Raw genomic sequence first — 21082 nt, forward strand, 5'->3', positions numbered from 1 at the left:
GAACCCCAGTTTTGTCCACATTTCTGCAGCCTGGTTTCTGCCTCCCCACAATCCTTCACTGCCCCCCCGCCCTCCTGGCTTCACGCCCCGTGAATCCCGGGCACTCTGCCATCCCATTACAGTCTCCTTCCGCACGCCCCCCTTCCATCTCCACAGCACCCCCTCCTCTGACCTCTCAGGCAGTTCCTGGCTCTCCTCCAAGACCCCCTACTCTCAGCTGTTAGAACTGCAAAGCACGGCAGCTGCGACCACTGCTCATCTGGGCCCCGACATTGGGCTCAATGGGAGCTGCGGACGTTCCAGCTTGCAGGGCATGGGGAAGCCCCCACATGCAGACCAGTGGAGCCAGCTCCGGGGCTCCAGGGCCCACACGCAGTCCGTGAGAAGTTGCCCTTAACAGGACATCCTCAAAGGCCGCCTCAGTGCTACCTGACAAGTCCTGACCTCTCCCAAAGATCAAGGTCTCACGCAAGTGAAGCTGAAGGTTAAACGGATCTCAGGTTGTTACTGTTCCCTCTGATTAACTTTTGCAAAGTTGTAACCTCCAAGTAAAAGGCACAGGACAGACGTAGCCCTCTGATGGATGCTGTTCAGATCCAGCTTAGATCATCTGTAAACACTTACTGAAGGAAGTAAAAAGGAAAAGATGAAAAAATGATCATTGCTGTATTGCTCTGGTTTCATTTTAAAATAAAAGGTCCTGAAGCAAACCACTGTCTATGTGATAATCTAGGTATTAAAGCGATGCTGTACAGAGAATCAAGAGAGCTCAGAATGTCTTGACAGGGAAACTAGGTAGGAAAGGACCCAAGGTCACAGAACCTTGTGAATTCTCCAAGCATCTAACGGATTTGGGATCAGTCTGCCCCGAAATTAAATCCTTCACCCTGGCTCCTGCCCCTCCCTTGCAGAGCCTAAATATCCTTGGAGCCTTCCAACTTCTTTTTCTGGTTTGAGCTCTGTAATTCTTCTATTTTTTTTTTTTTAATAAAGAAAGGGGAGAGTGAGGAGTGAGCAACACGATCTTCGCAGAGAAGGGAAGCAGGGATACAAGAGTTCTTTGTTTCCATCCCCAAAGCCCCAGGACTTATGTCAAAGCCAGAAGGCCAGGCTGGAAACGACGTGGCATCATTCTGCCTCATTTACATTTCAGCCTGCTGCCTTCTGACCTGTGTAGAGGAATGCATCATTATACAGAAAATAGAAATCATAGATCATAGCAGGGAACAGAAATGACTTAGGGATCCTGAAGACTCCCTTAGTTGAATGTACACAACTTTGAGCTGCTTTCTGAGCCTCCGCCCATGGTCTGCAATTTGAGAGACTGCCTCTTTTGTGTTTTGGTCTTTTTCTAATTTTGTAGGTCTATATACACATTCAAAAAATGCTAAATTCCACCAAGTGAAGGGAAGGGGACCTGAGAAGTTACCCCTGCTGGCCAGGGTGGAGAGAGAGCTGTTTGGGTCAGTGCTCGGGGCTCTGAGTCTGGTATTCACTTAGACCAGTGGTCCTCAACCTTCCTAACTCCGCGGCCCTTTAATACAGTTCCTATGGGTCGAGACCCACGTTGAGAACCGCTGACTTACACCCTACTCAGATGATTATTCTCCCTTTAAGGTCCAAGCACCTGAAAGCTGGAAGTAAAGAGATTTTACAAATAAAGGAGTGGACACTTCCAGTCCCTTCTAGCTGGTTAACTGCTCACCTAAAAGCTCCAAGTGTTCTGCTTTGGGACTAATTACTTCTGAACCTCTATTTGTATTTTACAATGCTTTTACCAGAAGTATTTTGCATAAAAGCTTAAAAGATGTTTTTTTCTCTTATTTGATTCATTTTATTATAAGATTAATATTTACCTTAAACACCCTTTTTAGCTACATTTTGTGTCTTTTTTTGTCTATGACATAATAGTTGTTTCTTTTGTAATTTCCCTCCTCAAGAACATAACATCCAATTTTGTATACAAAGCTACAGGAGAAACAGACCCCGTTTTGCAGAAATCCTAATAATGTAAAATCACAGAAATAAATCATGGTCTTATCAAGCCAGTACCTGAGGCCAGGTATATACACAGCTGGAGATAAAATGGATTTTTTGAGGTTTTCCAAAGGCCTGTTTGAGCCCTTGATTTCTACATACACATCCAGGCAGCAAAGATACCTCAGACATCGACCTTCAGGCTGAAGGTTGGCCCAGGCTGGGACATGGGGCTCCATGGGGGTGGCTTTCACATCCCCAAAACTGGTAGCAATGCTTCCAACAGGGGAGCACATGAACTCCTGGCCGTGGGCAGGCTGGGAAAGGGCATCCACCACCGTCACTCCATACCAGCTTGCTTAAGTGCGACCCAGAAGGCCTTCAGAGCATCTTGGCTGATAAACAGACTGCACCAAATTAAAAACTGAACAACAAAACAACTGGGTTGCCAGTGTGACAGTCCAGGTCCCTGGCTTCCTCCACTTCATGCCCTGGGGAAGGGTTGGGTCTTGAACTCCTTGTGAAATCTTCAAATGCATAGTGAGAATTAATCACCGTTAGTTTTCTATTTTAACAGCTGCCTGCTACCTCCCTGGCCCTCCGCAGCTGTGGACTTCTCTCCCTTTGCTGACATCATAATCCCATTACAGCTGGAAACTTACACACATAAAATGCAGATTTAAGCTTATTTTGAAACAACTTATACATGTTAATTGCTCCAATCTATATCACAAGCATAAAATTACGCTCATCTGGCTGCCCATCGCCTCCTTGCCAGAGGCAGGAGCTTCCTGGGTCTTCATCTGGGTTAGCAGTGGACCCAAATGCACAGCTGAATCTGGCAGCTTTCAAGTCGTTGACACACTTACGGACTGAATTTGTCCAGAAATGGCATCTGTCCATCTGCTCCCTGCTCATCTCTCTCCCCAGATGGACCCTGATGGTGGCTGGAAACGCTTTGGAACCAGGTGAGCCTGAGAAGGCTCTGCCGGCTGCAGCGGCCACTCCAGGCCAGCTCACTCCTGGTCCCGGAAGGAAATCTTAGCGACTGTTTTCTTGCCTTACAAGTCAAGTGGGAGAAATTGATTTCCTGGTTTGGTTGGTACACTTTTTCAACAAAGCACTTGACCGATTTCCCTTTCTCCTTTGAATTGGTGCCTCCTTTTCACATGAGTTTGTGCTTGACCTGCAACTTGGTACACGGATGTGTTCACTCATTCTTTAAAGAATTTGCACGCACTGTGGGCCCGTTTGTGGCGTGCTTGAACACAGTAATGAGGCTGTTGCATGTTTTCTGTGAGTTCTGGGGGTGCCGTTATTAATTACAGAAAATCATGTTGTATTCTAGCAAATTGTATTGGAACCATGCTTAGAGGCACATAGTATTTGAAAATCTACCATGTTAAAAAAAATGTAGCTAATTTTAACTGGTGTGCATATCAGGGGTACTGGGCAAAAACTACAGCAAGGAACAGATTTGCTGACATCTTAAACCACAAAGAAGAGCCCTGTTTATATTTTGAAATGGTTCTGAATGAATTGATTTTTAGGTTAAAAGGTTCTTTTCCTCCCCATGTTTTTAATCTGGTGACTTTTGTAGCCCCATCTGCTGTTCATTAGTGGAAGTGTCTAGTTGGGGATTAAGAAGGGTCTGCTGCAATTTTTTTTTTTTTTTTTCTCCTCCTTTACTCTCAGGAGCATTTTGGATTTTAACTGCCAAGAGCCATATCTAGAGAATTGAGTCACCGTGTTTTCTAATGACTAAACTATCAAATGTATACTAACTAGCATAAACTATCAAATTTATACTACTAGCTTTTTTCTTTTAAAAGAACAATCAAATATGATAGGAGAATGGCTTTCAAGGAGAAACCTAAAATTTTTCTGAGCCTGCCAAAATATGTGGCATCACTCAACAAGAATCTGAGCCCCTTTCAGTATTGGGCCATGGACCTTGTAGCAGACAATTCTTTCACTCCGAGACTGTCATAGCAGGTTGAATTCCTGAGTCTAGAAGGTTACTTTCTTTTTGGTTAATCTTAGAGATCATTTGGCAGAAATCAATGCTTACCTCCTTCATGCAAAGGGGGGCTTTGGGAAGGTTGGCTTATTGGCCCTCAGGAGAAGGAATCAGGTTTTCAGTTCAGTCTTTGGACCCCTCCCCAGCCTGGGAAGTTCTCCAGAAGTGAACCCCACAAAGTCCCCACTTGCACCCCCCACCCCAGCACCCTTCATCACCACCTGCTGCTGTCACCCAGGAGTTTGTCCAAGAGTGTGATGAATTTCAAACCATCATGTCTCTGATCAAAGGAATTTGGTCAACAACGGAATCAGGATTATTCAGCCTAAATTGACAAGGATTTCTTTCTCTGGCAAAATTTAAATGAACTTCAGCTTAGATTGACATCCCTTGGACGGCCTGCTTGGGCCTTCCTGTTCTCAGTCCATCTTGTTCTGTTCTCAGGGTACAGTTGCACTCCACCAAGCAGATGACGCTCTCTGCACATGATAGATGTTGACAATTATTTTGTCTTTACTGCAGGGCTGTGATCCTGTTTTTTAAAAACCAGTTGGCAGCATTAGCGCAGTTCCTGAGCTGGAAGACCATGAATCTATCCTATAATATGTGCATAAATACTCAGTCTCCTTAATGCCAGTAAACCCAGAACTTATTTGGCTATTTTCTTCAATATACACCAGTATTGCAAGTCCCAATGCCTGTTTAGAGAAGACCTTAACTTAAACTCTGCCTCCCCTAAGTCTTGTGTCTTAAGAGGAATTCTTTAAACTATATACACAATTGGAGAGGGAGATTCCAGACTGAGATGCCCACTGCCAAAATCCGGCTCTGGAGGGAAATTTTCTTCATGTTGTTATCAACTGATTGCTAAAGAAGGGTAGCAAACTTAATACAAACACACACACACATAGAGCTTATGTCTGTTATTCTATTAATAAACATTCGGGCTTCCTAGATATGCCCTAAACAGTATTTGTACAAACCCCACCCATCACTACACTGTTTGGAAGTTGAGAAACCTAATCATGACTTTGTTTTCTTTTCTCCATTAAATGTCATCTTACACATCCACACTGAGATTACATTTGAAATTTGGGTCTATTCCCAAATTTGGTCCAAGGAGATCTTCTTTCTCACCTTTCCGAAGTGGACTAGAAAGGGAGCGTGCAGGTGCAGGATGTCAGCGGGGTGCTGCCGACAACACCATGGCTGGACTCTGGGGAAGGAAGCTCTGTGGCCAGGTTGCATCTTTATCCTGTGCCCTGCAGTTTTCTTGGGGCTGCAGAAAAACTGTAGGTAATTGGACCCTCGGAATTCCTGCATCCGGCCCATTTGCAGTGCTTTGCGTTTCCCTGTGCCCCCTGGATCTCCAGTCTCTCTTGGTGCTGCGTCCCTAACCCTGCAGCATGTTCTTTCATCTGGTCGGTAAACAAACGGTCCCTCTGGCTCCTGCACAAATGCCAGTGCATGGATTGGCCATTAAGAGAGCCTGTTGTGGGAGCTGTGGCCTGTCCTTCTGGGAAGGACGCATGTCCCCTGTATGATGTCCTCTGCTCCCCTGTCCCAGAGTTGGGACTTGGGGGCCCCTTAGAACCGAGTCTCTCGACGTTGCTGGTGTGTGAGGCAGCTGCTGTCACTCCTGTTGAGTGATTTGTCTTTAAGTCTCCATTAATGTCTCTGAGTTCATTTCACACTTAAGCAAACTTGAATCCTTTGTGGATCCAAAAAAAAAAAGAAGGTGCACTTTGGAACTGTTACACCTTGGTAACTAGAGTGGCCTTGGCGGCAAGGCCAGGCTGGGGGGAGCACATCCTGTCGTCCTGGGGCTGCTCTCTTGGTGAGCCTGGGAGCCAGGGACCCCATGGTCCACTAGGTCTGTGTCCTCTGTGACATACAGCTGGTCCAGCCCTGCAGGGAACCCAGTTGACCACAATCAGACACTAACCAAAATTTTCAGAAAATAGTGGTCTGGCTGCTAGTACTCTCTGGATTCACAGTCCAGAGTGCTAACCATTACACCATGGGGCCAGGTCGCTAGTACTCTCTGGATTCACAGTCCAGAGTGCTAACCATTACACCATGGGGCCAGGTCGCTAGTACTCTCTGGATTCACAGTCCAGAGTGCTAACCATTACACCATGGGGCCAGGTCGCTAGTACTCTCTGGATTCACAGTCCAGAGTGCTAACCATTAGACCATGGTCGCTAGTACTCTCTGGATTCACAGTCCAGAGTGCTAAACATTAGCCCATGGTCGCTAGTACTCTCTGGATTCACAGTCCAGGGTGCTAACCATTAGACCATGGTCGCTAGTACTCTCTGGATTCACAGTCCAGGGTGCTAAACATTAGCCCATGGTCGCTAGTACTCTCTGGATTCACAGTCCAGAGTGCTAACCATTAGACCATGGTCGCTAGTACTCTCTGGATCACAGTCCAGAGTGCTAACCATTAGACCATGGTCGCTAGTACTCTCTGGATTCACAGTCCAGAGTGCTAACCATTAGACCATGGTCGCTAATACTCTCTGGATTCACAGTCCAGAGTGCTAACCATTAGACCATGGTCGCTAGTACTCTCTGGATTCACAGTCCAGAGTGCTAACCATTAGACCATGGTCGCTAATACTCTCTGGATTCACAGTCCAGAGTGCTAACCATTAGACCATGGTCGCTAGTACTCTCTGGATTCACAGTCCAGAGTGCTAACCATTACACTATGGTCGCTAGTACTCTCTGGATTCACAGTTCAGAGTGCTAACCATTAGACCATGGTCGCTAGTACTCTCTCAAGCAGTATGAGACATCCTGGTTCCCTTCCCATAGGTGGAACTCTATGGGAATGTCACGCCACTCAGGAGAGAAATTAAATTCCTCTGAAGGGAATTGCTCAGGCCATTATTTTCCAAAAGGAAGAATGAAGTAAGACAGAAAAAAAGACAACTCAGCTTTGCATCTGAATTTGAAAATTAGAAAGAAATGAAAGGAGGAAAAAGGAAGGGAAGGAAGGAAGAATAGAAAAGGAAGGAGGAAGTGAAGGAGGAAGGAGGAAACTCAAGGCCAAGAGGGCACCGTGGAGCTCGCCAGGGCTGCTGCAGTCGGCTATTGTAAGCCTGTCTTAGTCAGATTTGATATTAAGTTGATAGAAGTAACCGGAGTTGAAACTGACATGGTGCCTATGTCCCCTTGTCTGGGTGACTGCCCTGCAGTCCCCACGTGACTTGTAGTCATGTCTACATACCTCTGATAGCATGGATGGCCTAAAAATGTTTCCCAACCACAATAGTCAAAGGTCTGTGTATCTTGGGGACCAGAGGACGCACAGAGGTAGAACAGCAACCATGGGACATAAGCACGCCTTCAGGTTCCCGAGCGCCTGGACCATCACCAGCATCCCCACCCTCGCACAGCCTCTTTTGCAGCATCCTGCGTAGCAACTGAGTCACCCCCCCTCCCGCCATGGTGGCCCCTTGGCTGTGTCAGGTGTTGCTCCCTCTGAGCCTCACGCGTTAGATGGGGCACTGGATTGGTAAACCCCTGGCACGGTTGGGCCTCAGTTTTCTCATCTGCAAATGAAAAACGTTCAGTAAGTGGAACCTGTTTTGTTGGCTCCTGTCAACTCTCAAAAATCTGCACTTCACTATTACTCGGGCTTATTCAGAGGAAGTTTTTGCTTAGTTTTAATTGACTTTGTTTTTGTCTGGAATGTAATTTCGTGCAGGGAGTCTGTTTTAATAATGTGTAGTATCCCCAGTAATCTCCAGAAAAGTTTAAATGCAGTGAGACTTTATGAAAGTCCCAGATTATTAAAATCATATTTAATAATTTACTCTATTTGATGTAATGACATATAAATAAATGCTTAAGTTCATTCAGGAATAATTCCTCATGAGATGATAAATATAATTAAAATTCTCACTGGTCAAAGAGTTAGTGAACATTTCGATGGAGAATGAGTCGCCAGCAAGGACAAATTTTCTAACATAATAACAGACGAATAAGTCTCTTACACAGTTGAAGAAATCTATGATAATTCATGTTTTAGGTAAATTTATTGCAAATCAGCAGAAAAACGCCTCGACGAGGGAATGCCCCGTGGGCAACATCAGGGGTGAAGGGCAGCTTCCCAGACTGTTTTAGGAAGAGGACAGGTCACGTAAGGTGCAGGCTGTGAGACTGGTTCCAGCCCCATGAGCTCTTGACTTGTTTGCCACTTTATTTTGGCAGGGACTTTTTAGGTATTTTGCGAAACAGGCTGAGAAGTAGAAGAATCATTTGCATTTTATGACAGCGAAGAACAAAGGAAGTCACACCGACCAAGGCTGTGGCTGGATCTGAGGCCGTGCGGAGGCTTCTCGCCTACGGAGGAAACACAGTCTCTGACACTTTTTTACTTAATTCCCATTCGTCCTGCACATGAGCCCTGGGCAGGATTCTAGAACCTTCAGATCCCTCTGTGAACAATAGAGATATTTTCTCTACTCTTACGGGTACCCCTGAATTTTAAGAAAGTATAAAAATTAGCATTCCTTGTACAATCTCTACTTTTCTTCCCTTCTGATAGAGAAACAGCTGAGGATTGATGAAGTTGTGTGAAGTACAGAAAGCACACCCCATTACCAAACAAACATTTCCCTAACAGAGCTTCTCTGCCTTCTCTGTAAAGGGCTTCAGTCAGCATCGAAACTGGTGTAAATATCAGTGCAGGGGAAGGAACAGGTGCGTGAGGAGGAGTCCATGGAAATTCAGAATCAGTCGCGCTCCGTGTCCCGTGTCAGCAGATGGGGACAGGTTTTATGACCACTGAGCTAATTCCACAGAGGTGGACACCTCCCTGACCTTGGGGTCTGTGTCCTCTCCTCTGCTTCTTGATTCAGGAGAACACAGGAGTTGCCAGTGCTCGCCCAGGCTGGCAGCAGTCCTAGGAAACCAGAAGTTACTGTTTCTTCTTTTGTTTTGCAGGGGAATTAAAAAGGAATCTCCCCAGGCTCCACCAGCTCCTGGGGCAGAGAGCAGCACCAGGAGCCTTAGCTTGGTGGTGCTCTTGGGCTGGTCCATCACCAGCTCTGTCCAGTTTATGAGCCCCCTCCCTCAGGAATGTCCCTTAGACACAAGGCACATGAGCTCCCAGCTTCCCACGGCCTTCTAGGAGCCCTCCCAGAACTGGAACCTGGTCCACTTTGTTGGTGAGGGATAGGCTCAGCCTTTGTTGAGTTTTATCACCATTTCGTATCCCGTCACTCTGTTCTTGCTTACTGAGTTGGAAGGGACCATCGTTTGGGACTCAGCTACTCAGAGAGCCTATCTGCAGGGAAGGCCTTGAGTAAACAATGCTGACAGTCAGTGCACTAATGTATTAAGAAATCTATTTCCCATTCATTTTCAGTGACTTGAAATAGTAGAGCCATTCAACGTGGCCACTGTCTTCAGGAAACTGTACGGCAGAGGATAATAATCAGGTGACAATTGACTTGAGTCTCTTATTCAGTGGTGATTTTTAATATTTATGCCTTGATCAAATACACTTTCCGGGCCTTCTTTGGCCTTTTCCCAAATCGGGGTGTTTAGGAATTCTTACCACCAGGTCTCTCCAGAGGACAAAGTGATAAGAATTCTTTTCCAGTGGTCTTTATCACCACGAGTGGAATACTTTCTGAGCTGACACATGAAGATACCCACGTGCCCACATTTACATATCTGTGTATCTTTACCTGTCTGGACCTATATGCAGTGATCCCTCCTTAACCAAGGGAAATACTCCCTAGATGGACAGCGGATGCCTGAAATTGTGGCCACCACCCAACCCTATATATAGTATCTTTTTTCAATCTGATAACCTAGAGAGCTATTAAGTGACTTACAGTTGTAGATGGGAAGCACAGACAATGTACATACAATAGACAAAGGGTGATGCGTGTACAGCAAGAGATTTCATCACGCTACTCAGAATGGTGCACAATAAACCTAAATACTGTTTATTTCTGGAATTTTCCACATAATATTTTCAGACTGCTTTTGGCCTTTGGAAACAGAAATCACAGAAAAAGGAGACTACTGTTTCCCTCTCTCCCCAGAAATATGTCCTTTTGTATGTACACGCACTTATAGTACTTGAAGAGCCCATCTAGAGGGATTTACTTTCTTTTTAATATTTTTGAAGGCTGCTTTATGATCCTGTTGACCTGCTATTAGTGGAAGCTTAGCTTTCAGCAAAGGTAATTAAATTATAAAATCACTGCTGCAATCATCAAACTACTCATAAAATAAGAAATGAAAAAAAAAAAACGAAATAAAAATCTTGCAGGCTTCTCTTGTAATATTGCTCCCTGATGTTAATTACATTTAAATGGGCGAGTACTATTTTGGTATCATTCACCCGCCTCCAAAACTGCCTTCCGGTTTATCATACCTGTCAACCTTGGTGCATCACGGGCTAATACTTTATTAAGAAAAAAATCATTAGGGAGCCGCTGATCCCATTTAAGTACATTGGGCAGAATGTAAGACTAATTAAAAAGCATATTTTTACATTATTAATTTCTGAGTTTCACACTTAATGAATGTGAAATGACAGGGCTACTATTTTTACATTCCGGCACTGTGGGCTTTCCAGTCGGGGGAATTAAATTCTGGGGATTTTTGCAAAGATGATGCTTGGGAGATTTGTTTTCAAGGAAAGCTAAGCTTTTTAGCTGTGCTTTTTCCTGGGAAATTATACTAAAGCACATAACAGCCACTTAAAAAGAGTAGTTAAATAGATGTTATTTTTTTCATCATACTGCTATAAAAGTATTTTAGATGAGGTATAAAATATGGTTTTTAAATGATATTATGATTTGCAAACACTAAAAAATAATTGCAGTGCAGTTGAGAGAGAGAAAACATCTAATCTTTATTGTGTAAGACAATGTGATAAAATATTTTACAGCCAAAAGCTCATTTTGCATCTGGAAAATTGTGTAAACTGATAGAGAAAATCTCATTAAAACTAAAGGTTATTTTTTTTAATATTCTCAGAACAAAGCAACACATTACGACTGCATTTTTCTTTCTTTTTTTTTTTTGTATTTATTAAATCAGGCAGTCGTACAAGTGCCTAACATTCGATATAAATAAAGGAATAAATGACAAGACCGTGTGGATGGACAAAGATGAATTATGCTGGATGCAAAAGATACCCGTTAAGAGCGGCCATGGGTGTTCTGTGGCCCCTCCGCTGTATTCAGTTGCAGGGTTACGTTATTAAGTATTAGGTGTTACATTACTTAAAACTTTGCTGGCTGAATGCTTGCTTCCCTTCCCAAGAGTCTGCATACACAGCCCATTTTTATAGGGCCGTGCATGGAGAAAGATAGAAAAAAAAATCCTTTCTTTTTTCCTTTCTTTTCAAATGTGCTTACAATTACCTCTCTGTATTTTTATTGTCTTTTTACAAACCGCAAACTCACACTGGAGGCAGAGCTTAACTGCTAAGGCTTTCCTCATGTAAATATTAGGAAATTACATTTGTACAAACTGCGGGGCTTTGTACATGGAGGCTGGAGAGACTCCAACACAAATTAGTCAGGATAAAGTTGCTCTATGTTGGACATGACCATAGTTTATTTTCTTAAAGTATTAATTTGTCAACAGCTTTCCTGCCTCGGTGTGGCTCATTTGGAGGGCAGAAAAGGAAGACACAGATGTGGCTGGTGCTAGCTGGGTTTTCACTTTGTGGTTTTAGGAACTGATTGCAGTTAATCAAAACAAAAGCATGCTTAATTTTTCAATATGAGTGTTCATATAAACATATCATATGACACAAATAGGAGTATATGTGTGGTGCTTCAAAAAGGTTTGTTTTCAAGGGGAAAAAAAGAAGCCAATTTACTCTGATGCTTACTAATTGAGGTTACGTTGTGTTTTTGAGGATTTCTAAAACAAATGCTTTTCCACTCTGCATCTCTAAAATCCTCTCTGTGGGACCCCAAGTGCTGAAGTCTGAGAGTTACACTCACTACCTCACACCTCCTCGGTCCGGAGCACATCGGGGTATTTTTAATTATAATCCCATTTTTCCTAAAATATTTGTTTCTTGTTATGTTTCTGGAATGGAAATGTGTTTGTGACAACCTCTATTTTTGGGATTTGCCAAGACAAATCAAGGAAAATGTTTAGCTCTCCATTTGCCAAACGTTTAATGCTTCTCCATGAAAGCAAATCTTATTTCTAATGTATCTTAAACATGAAATAAACAATGCTTCCTGTCAGAGGTGAACGCTATCGTGGAAGTAGGAGCGGTCACTAATTTTGCTTTTGACAAAAATAGATCACGGGAAGGGTTTCATCATTCAAAGAACTCGTACATCTGCATGGTTTTGAACAGTCTGCACACGAATCTGCTGTGCCTATCAGAACATAACACCAAGCACAGTGAGCTAATGTCTTATCGAACCACGGACTCACCAGCTATTTCTCAAAACATCCTCAAGGGTGATGGTGACCAGGTCTCCAAGCAAATACACACAAACTCTCTAAAATTCCAGTTTAATTTTCCCCACCTCAGATGAGGGTATCACAGTGATGAACTGATCTCTCAGTGCGCTGCTGCTGAAGTGTAGGAGCAACAGGCAGGCGTCTGGAGCTGGCCTGATTGGGGTGAGGGGTGGAGGTCTCCCCCCAAACTTCTGCAAGGTCCCAACCGGACCTAAGTCACTACACTTATTTTGGGTGAAGGTCCACTTTAAGAGCCAGTTCCCTGTGTCTGGATTAACTGCCTTCCACAACCTCTCAGGTCTTCCTGGGTTGTTTATATTAACACAAATATTATTGACACGCTCCTTGTTTTATTAGTTTGCATTTACTTCCTTCACCATTTTATTATTCAAGATTTCCGTGGTTGCCAAGTATTAATCAATGTATTATGCGGCTCAGTCGGGCAGGCTGAACAGAAGAGGGTGCCCCCAGGGTTACTGCAGTCAAGAGCGAGAAAAGTGTTTCAGACATGTACACAACATGTGGTTTACTATTATCATTAAATGAGGTGAACTGGGACTCTATACATATGGATTTTGAATTGCATAAATTTTGATTGATATCATTTGAAGACCGAGGCTCTGAAAGGCTAGATTTTGTGAAAGACGATACGCAGACCAGCTATTACCACATACAATCATACCAGAAAAAACCTCTGAAATGAGCAAGGCAGCTGGCTTTTAAATAGCTAAAACATAACATCAATACTTATTTTGAATAATGGAAAAAAGAGGTAAAAGATGTTGACCCCTGCAAGACAGGAACATGTTCCAAAAGTACAACTGGCCCCATGGGCCCGTCCTGCTCCACGGTAGCCAAGCCTAGCTCTTTCTCCCTCTTTCTTTTCCTTTTAGCCTCTCTCAGCCCCCTCCCCACCTCCATTCTCCCCCCCTGTTCTGTCTCAAAAAAAAAAAAAAAAGTAAATATTTTTTTGAGCATTAAGCCACTATGGACAAGCGGCTAGAAAAAGAATTTTCACAAATTCAGGAAACACTTGAGAGGTAAAACCAACATCCTGAGACAGAAGACAGGCCAGCTTTTGACACCAGGTTGGACCTGTGAGGTCTGAAACCTCCAGCCAGGAAGTGCTCGCCCCCTGGTCAGGGCTCCAGAGGCCCCAGCTAAGGCAGGAGAGCCACAGAACCTTCCCCGCACCACCGAAACCAACAGGCCTCTTCATGGGAAATTGGCTGAAAATGTGCTGACCGGCATAAAACTTTTATTAGAATCCAAGAGCAGGAGGCTGAACTTCCAGGGAATGACCGGTCTGGGTCTGAGACCCTGGCGCTCCCAGGCCCAACGGGCCCCATCTCAGGAGCCCCCTGTAGGCCGCCACATCTTTGGAGAACCCTGGGCCTCCACCCCCCTCTGCCCCCAGAAGCCAGCACCGAGGCATTCCCAGGCTGCACCGGAGGCCCAGGAGCGTCCCCCCTCCACCTTGCCTAGTGTGCCTGGCCAGGATTGGAGCGCTGCGGCCCGAACCCCGAAATCTGGCATCTGGGGGACTGGGGCGCCGGAAGCCTCACTCCCGTGGAGCTCCGGGGGGGGGGGGCAGACTTTCTGGAAGGGGAAAAGGACATAAATCAGGAAATTAAAAAAAAAAATAGTTTCTGCACATTTTCAAAACCCACGTTGCGCTCTCTGAGGTCCTTTTCATTTTAACCAAATCAGGGGGAACTTGTCCTCACAGCGGCGAGGCAGATGGAACAATAAATCACAGGCGCCGTTGACTGCCTGCAGTGCGCTCAGCACAGCTGTCACTTTTTTTGTCTCTTTGGTTTTAGCTGACATGGTTTGAGGTCCACTGTGAACCAATCTGGACTTTTTTTTACAGTCATATCCATCAAAACGACCAGTGGCCATCAGCCCTCTGCAGCCATCGATCGGGTGGCCCCTGCCCCCAGCGCAGGCCAGCGCGACGGGCTCCTAGGTGAGGCTGGGGAGAAAGACCTCGTTTTAGCTGATTTTTTTCCTTTTTTTTTTTTTTGCGCCTCCAGCTACAGCTGTGATTTTCTGAGCAGTCCTGGCTAACGTTATTAAAGTTGCATCAGGATAGGTACAGAGCAAAGCAGATAACAGGCTCCACGCTCCGAAGCTGGAGAGGCAGCCGCCTCGCGTTCCTGTTGTTTTTTAAGTGGTGGAGGCTCCACCGAAGCTAGGAGTTTCCAACTCCTTGCTTATTTTGCAAAGTAAACAAGCGAATGTTATGTGCATAACCTTAGCTGTCTGGCTAAGGTCAGCGTGCCCCTGCTCATTTCCCGGGCTGCCTTTTGGGGGCGCTCTGATGCCGGGGATTTCTACCGGTGTTGGGAAATAAGACGTGCTCGCCTAACAAAGACTCAGTCTACAAAGGCCGCAAAACAAAAACATTGATTACATTTGAACCTGAGCGCCGAAGTTTGCTTTGGTGTATAAAATTCCAGCCTGGTGAGCGCTAAATAGCCAGAGGGCTGGGCTGGGCTGGGGCTGGGCGCCCGCAGGCCCAGACTCATTCACCTGACAATTCTCCAATTCACTGGAGGAAGAGTCTTCCTAGTCCCCAGGATAGTTAGGATAGTTGCAGAAGACAGGCTAGCAGAGAAAACTGAGGAGCTAGGAGGCTAGGTTAAAATACCCTGGTTAAAGTTTCCCTTCAGAATTGCATTTTCTTCCAAAGCGGCGTATTGCTTGAGATTCATTGAAAACACGTTCGTTAGGCAGAGGTAATTTTATATACATACACAGGTTTGAACTCAAGAAAGAGCCAGGCAAGAAAAAAACATTTATATGTGAGAATAGGGAGCTCATAGATACACAATTAAAAAAAAAATTGGCTGCTTAAAATTCCCCATTTAGGTCAGGTTAAATTTATTATATTCTTTTATAGCTGAACTCTATGGTTTTGACTTGAGGTGACAGTTGAAATGCAGCAGAAACCTTTGGAATTTCAGTACTATATATTACTGTGAGGAAGAAAATAAAGTCCTACCATGGGAAGGGCTTGCCTTAAATGTTTAAGGCAAAAAAAAAAAAAAAATCTCGATTTTCCCCCTGCAATTCTTTTTTTAAAGGTATAGAGTGAGTTACTTGGGCAGAACAGCCAGCTAAGCGTTAATATAAACACCTGTCCTTGCTCTGCATCAGAAATCGTCAGATTACCTAGTGCAATAGGGAAAGATTCCTCACATTTTTAAGAGAAACCAACTACTTTGGGCAATCTACATGACTGCCCCTCTGAAGAGTATTTTCTGGGAAGGACTCTCAGCCAGGTATATTTTTGCTATGGCTATTACTATTGGCTATTGGTAACGTCCACAAGGAAAGAACACGAATCATTATTCGAGGCTGCCAAAGGTTGTCCAAAGTTCAATTCCAAGTGAAATGCAAGAGGGAGGATATCCCCCCCCCCGAAAAATCCCTTTATTTTCAGAGAAGTCCATTTATATAATTCCTTTTTTAGTTTTCTTATTAGAACCACCTCTAACTTTAGAAAACAGGATAAATACGGAATCCACCCTGGAAACAGTATCTGCGTTCAGTGGCCAATGCCTGGTGCTGTGTCAGGGGCCTGCAGTGGATTTTGTGAGCCCGAGTACCTCCTCTGCCAGGTACAGTACCACGTAGGCCATCAGCAAATGCCCTGAATTACCTCTGACTGGGCCCGGGGCTGAACAGTGAGTGCTCTCTGCTGTCTTATCACTGTTGTAACGACATCGAAATATGCAATGTCGCTGCAGTCACTCTGCGGGTCAGAGATACTATTCTCTGTACCATTTGTGGAGTTTTGCCTTCTGAGGATACTGCCAGCATCTGGCCACACTGGCTTTGCAGTTGCAGGGTAAAGCAGTTTTATTTGGGCACCCGTGGAGAAAAAGCTACACGAAATTAAAAAAAAAAAAAAAAGAACAAAACTAATGTTAGTTCTAATAAGTAAGCCCACATTTCTGTGTGTTCCCTAATTTCTACTCAGTGGAAATCTGGTAGAAACAGTCAGTTATCAAAATCTAGAGGCAGAGTCCTGAAGGGTAGGTGTGCAGAGCTGCGTGTGTATGTTTATATATACAAGAAATTAATTTCCTATTCCTGGGAAAGGCATGATAACGGGTTCTGATTTTGTCGCTGTCAGGCACAAGGAGTTGAAAAGGAGTGAATGTCTGCCCTTCGGCCCTAACCACAGAGCCCCGGAGCCTTCCCTGCATTCCCGGCAGATGGGTGTACTTGATAGCACTCAAGGCATCTGCCCGTTGGTTTGCATGACATATATTTCAAATCATAGGAACTGTTAAAAAATAGCACAACACCGTTGCAAGGCAGTGCGGCCTGTGCTGGTCCGGCTCCTATCCTCACATCTGCATTCTAGGAGCTAAATGACTGGGCTTGTCGGCTCAAGATGAGATTATATTTTTCACTGTGACCTGAAAACACTCCCCGATGGTATCATCGAGGGATAAATCCCCCTTCTGCTTGTGCTATTGTTTTATTTCTATTTTTCACTTGACTCCAACCCCTGGTGCAAAAGTAGCAGGGCGAGCAGGGAGTCAGTGACTGGGGTTTGATTTTTCTTGCATTTGTCATCCCGAGGGTAGACCTCACACTTGCTCCTTTCCCAGGCTGGGGCTTCAGCAGGGCTGGAGGGAGATTATACACATTTATCAACAACACCGTTTTCAGATATTCGACTGAATTTTGCAGATCCCTTCATTGGGTTCCTTATGTTTTGCTTTTATTTTGTGTGCTACATTTACAACAGAAAAGAAGACATTACTTAAATGTCTTCAATCCTGTCTGTCAAGATATAAGACTTAAAGAGGGACAGATTTTTTCTATTTTAGGTCTTCAAAGGAGCAAAAAGGAAAAAAATATATAACGTGGATACTGTATTTCTTCAAGATTTCTTCTGATGTCACCTAAATCACTCACTATTTATTAAGTATAAGTCCTGTGGCATGCTTCTCAGAGTAGAACCCAGAAATAGAAAGAAAAATGGGAATTTACAAATAAGTGTTAGCCAGGATGAAAGATTAAGATTGACCATGGTACAACGGCAGGATTACAAGGACATGTTGTGGGTGACATGCACAGGACATGTGGGTAACCAGCTAACTTGAGCAATCTGTCCCCTTTTGGAAACCACAGCCCGGTTCAGCAAATGCTGTGTGTGTGAGGGTGGGTGGGGGGAGCTGGTAGTGGGCTTTTTCATGTCACTCACATTATGTCCTTTATTTCCTTTAAAGTAGCACAGCCAGCTGTGGTCAGTAATTGCATATCTTTGTTCTAGGGGTTTTTCTAAAGAGCACATCAACAGGGTAAACATGTACTTGCAGAGTGCTTTTCATCCAGCCGAAACAAGTGAGTCACACTAGCGGAGGAGCCCTCATGGTCTGCAAACACCGCTCCTTGTCCAGAAGTGGAAAGTGTGTAATTGCAGAGTCTGTAAATTGCAAAGAGGCCTGACTGGAGCGCAGAGCCAGCCTTTCTCTCTGCAACATTTGAATATCATAAGTAGAGAGTTGCTGTGAGCAAAATAAAAACATGTCATGTGCCCAGGTGACATTTTGTAGCAAACAAGGAAATCACAATCCAGGAAGTGTCGTATTTCATGCCAACAACAACCTGACAGTTGTCTCTGTGAAGAAAACATGACACTTTTCCAAATATCAGAGGAGGCAGCCACTGCTCAAGGGATTCCCGCCCTGTCACTGAGCTGGAAGGTCGCAGCCTGGCTTCAGGATTTCCGTGGTTTCAGAATGTGGTGGTGGAGGGTTTGCTCGCTAAGTGCTGTAGGCTAAGGGGAATCTTTCCCTTCATATCAGAAAATAGTGACAGCAGGAAAAAGGTCCTGTGTTGACAGCAGTAACCTCTAGGTTTAAAGACTCTGCCCTAAGCCACTGAAAGTAAAATCGCCCATGTTAATAGCTTTCCAGGCTGTCCCAAATATGCAAAGGGCGGTGGGGGCAAATCATACTCTGCCCTGATCCAGGTTCTGCTTTAGACGGAGGCAGAAGGAATTCTTATTATTTATTTAAAAAAGTCCTTTTTCAGTAACAGCCTCAGACCCCATATATCTCCACTTCTGTCTGTGCTGGAGATGATCAAACATGCTCTTTCCTTTGTGTCCTCCAGACCGGGCAGGGTGGGGGCGCAGCTTGAACAGGCCACACACTGGCGTTCAAGGGAACTTGCTTTTTGGAAACCTTCTCTGTAGAACTGCTCTGAGGTGTCTTAGAGTGCTGATGGTCATTCTGTCATTCCCCACCAATGCACACCAGGAGAGAGCCTCCACAGGCACCTGGGAGGATGAGCTCCAGTCTCCCACCTGGGGCAGGTGTGTCATGGCAAGAGCCAGCCAGCGTCCTGGGAGGATGAGGAGAACGAGGGAGGCAGTGTTAATAAGGACGGAGACCAACAATGGAGACACAGTCTGCGTCCCTTTCTCCGTCAGGAGACTCGACTTTGAACCTTGATAAATGTTGATGCCCTGTTTTTATCTGGTCTCAGCTGTGCTGGCGAAATAAAAAAAAAATATTCTTTCAACCAATTTCTTTTAAGAGTGGGGTTCCATTTTAATTAGTAGAAAGGCAAAATGTCCCTTGCCATGTCAACACATAGTTCTTTGAGCTAAAGTAAAGCAGGCTGCTGCCTGCGACTAGGGAAAAAAATAAAGTATAATAAAAACCCAGGTTTGAAAGCAGAGAGCAGAATCGAAGCTGATTGCTCTCCCCACACCATGCGCACCCCTGCCTGGTCTCCCCGGCCCTCGGGAGCCCAGCCCACACCTTCGACTCTAGGTGATACACTTCCTGTTGCCCCTTTTATAAGCAATAAGAATTTAATAACTGAGGGCAACTCTATAGCAATATTTATATGGGTCAAGTGGCTTAAAAGTATGCAATAAATGTAAAGTTATGAACCACATTGCCCCTTTTTAAATAATGCAATGAGCACGGAGATATTATGTTTCATATTCTGGAAAAAGGTGTTTTGGGCTAAGCTCTTGGCGTACAGCAGACATGAAAAGTTATACTGAGCCCGTAACAAAGTCACTGCCTGCTTAATACAGTGTGTTATGTGGAGCGCTCCATCCTAATCCCAGCCCACAGCAAGAGGGTCCCAAATGGTACCAACAAAACCTTCCCTTTCTCATTAACAATCAGCAAATTCTCCTGGTATCTGCTAGTTTCAAATCAAGGCAAGTGCCTCCACCCCTAGTGTGAAGCCCAGTAGGATAACAGAAATAATGTTGCCTAATCAGTGGCGAGCGCTGGAGATCCCACATTCATAACGGGCTGGAGAGAGTTTGGTGAATTTGCTGTTCAGCACTTGCAATAAGTTCCAGGAGCCCTGGGAACCCACAGGCACAACCACGGCAGGAGGCAAAAACTGAGGACACGCGGTCCCCGCCATGGGCTCCAGGCAGCCTTGACTTGCCCGAAACCCTCTTGGGCAATTGTGGCAGAGTGGGCTCTTCGTCACTTGGAAGCTGTGGGGAGTCAGATTCCCCGAGGTTCTCTCAGCAAGTCTGAGCAAGATGAGGTGCCCCGGGTCGGGCTCCGTCCTAGGTTCACCGTGGCAGTGGCAATGGTGAGTTGAAGCTGTCACTGCTGGCTCTGAGCAAAGTGGGAATTGTGTCTGGGGGCAGCCGGTCTGGAAGGTACCACCCAAGCCACAGGCGGAACTTGTGAAGAGTTCAGAGGAGCAGGTGCGGCCTGCTCTTCTGCAGCCAGGAACCTGGGCCTGACTTGCCCTCTCCATCCCAGGGGTTGGGCCGCGGCTCAGCCTGCCTCTGCCTCCTCACTCGGGCCTGTCCTCCTCGGGTCTTCAGCAGCTTTCTCCACCTCCACCTGCCTGAGGGTGGGAAGCTGACCGACACGTGCCACACGTGGATGCGGGGACTCTGGCTCTGAGATACACCACTCACCAAAAAGTGGGTTTGCATCCCACCCTCCCAGCTTCCGTTCCTTTGCTGCTGCTCTTCTGCTGCCCCAGGGTCTTGAGCTTGTCCCCAGGGTCTATGCAGGCTCACCGGAGTCTCAACCACCACCCCCAGCTTGGGATGGCAAAGATGTCTTCTTTGACTGAAAGAGAAGAAGGAAAACCACACCCCAACCTTACCAGGACAGGCCTCCCCTGGGCAGCATGGGCAGACAGACTTCTCCAAAGCTGGACGGTGCCAGGCCTCACCGCTGGTGGCTGCGCTCAGTGGAGGCCTCTCTAGCGCCCCAGTTTCTGCAGAGGCCATTCGGGAAGCATCAGCGCAGTAGGGTGGCCAAGCTCTCTGGGGAGGGGGCGAGTGCAAAGTGCCTACGCCTCCACCTTGTGGGGGCTGGGGCCAACTTGTCTGCCAGCCTCACTGTCCTTGGTTGCTCATGACAGTCCAGGGCTTCCACTGTGGGTTTTGTGACCAGGTCTGTGTGTTTCCATCACTGCCCATCTTCATGGCCAACATCAGGACTGTTTAGGCACAGTTTACACACGTAATGACAACAGCACCAGTTCCTAGCTGGCCCCTCTGCTGTCCAGCCTGCAGTTGGCCACCCTGGCCTCTGTACTGAGGGAAAGAGTGCTAATCGGAGCAACAGTCTGAGCTTGGCATGG

Source organism: Nycticebus coucang, chromosome 3 (assembly GCF_027406575.1).
Source record: "Nycticebus coucang isolate mNycCou1 chromosome 3, mNycCou1.pri, whole genome shotgun sequence".
Lineage (NCBI taxonomy): Eukaryota > Metazoa > Chordata > Mammalia > Primates > Lorisidae > Nycticebus > Nycticebus coucang.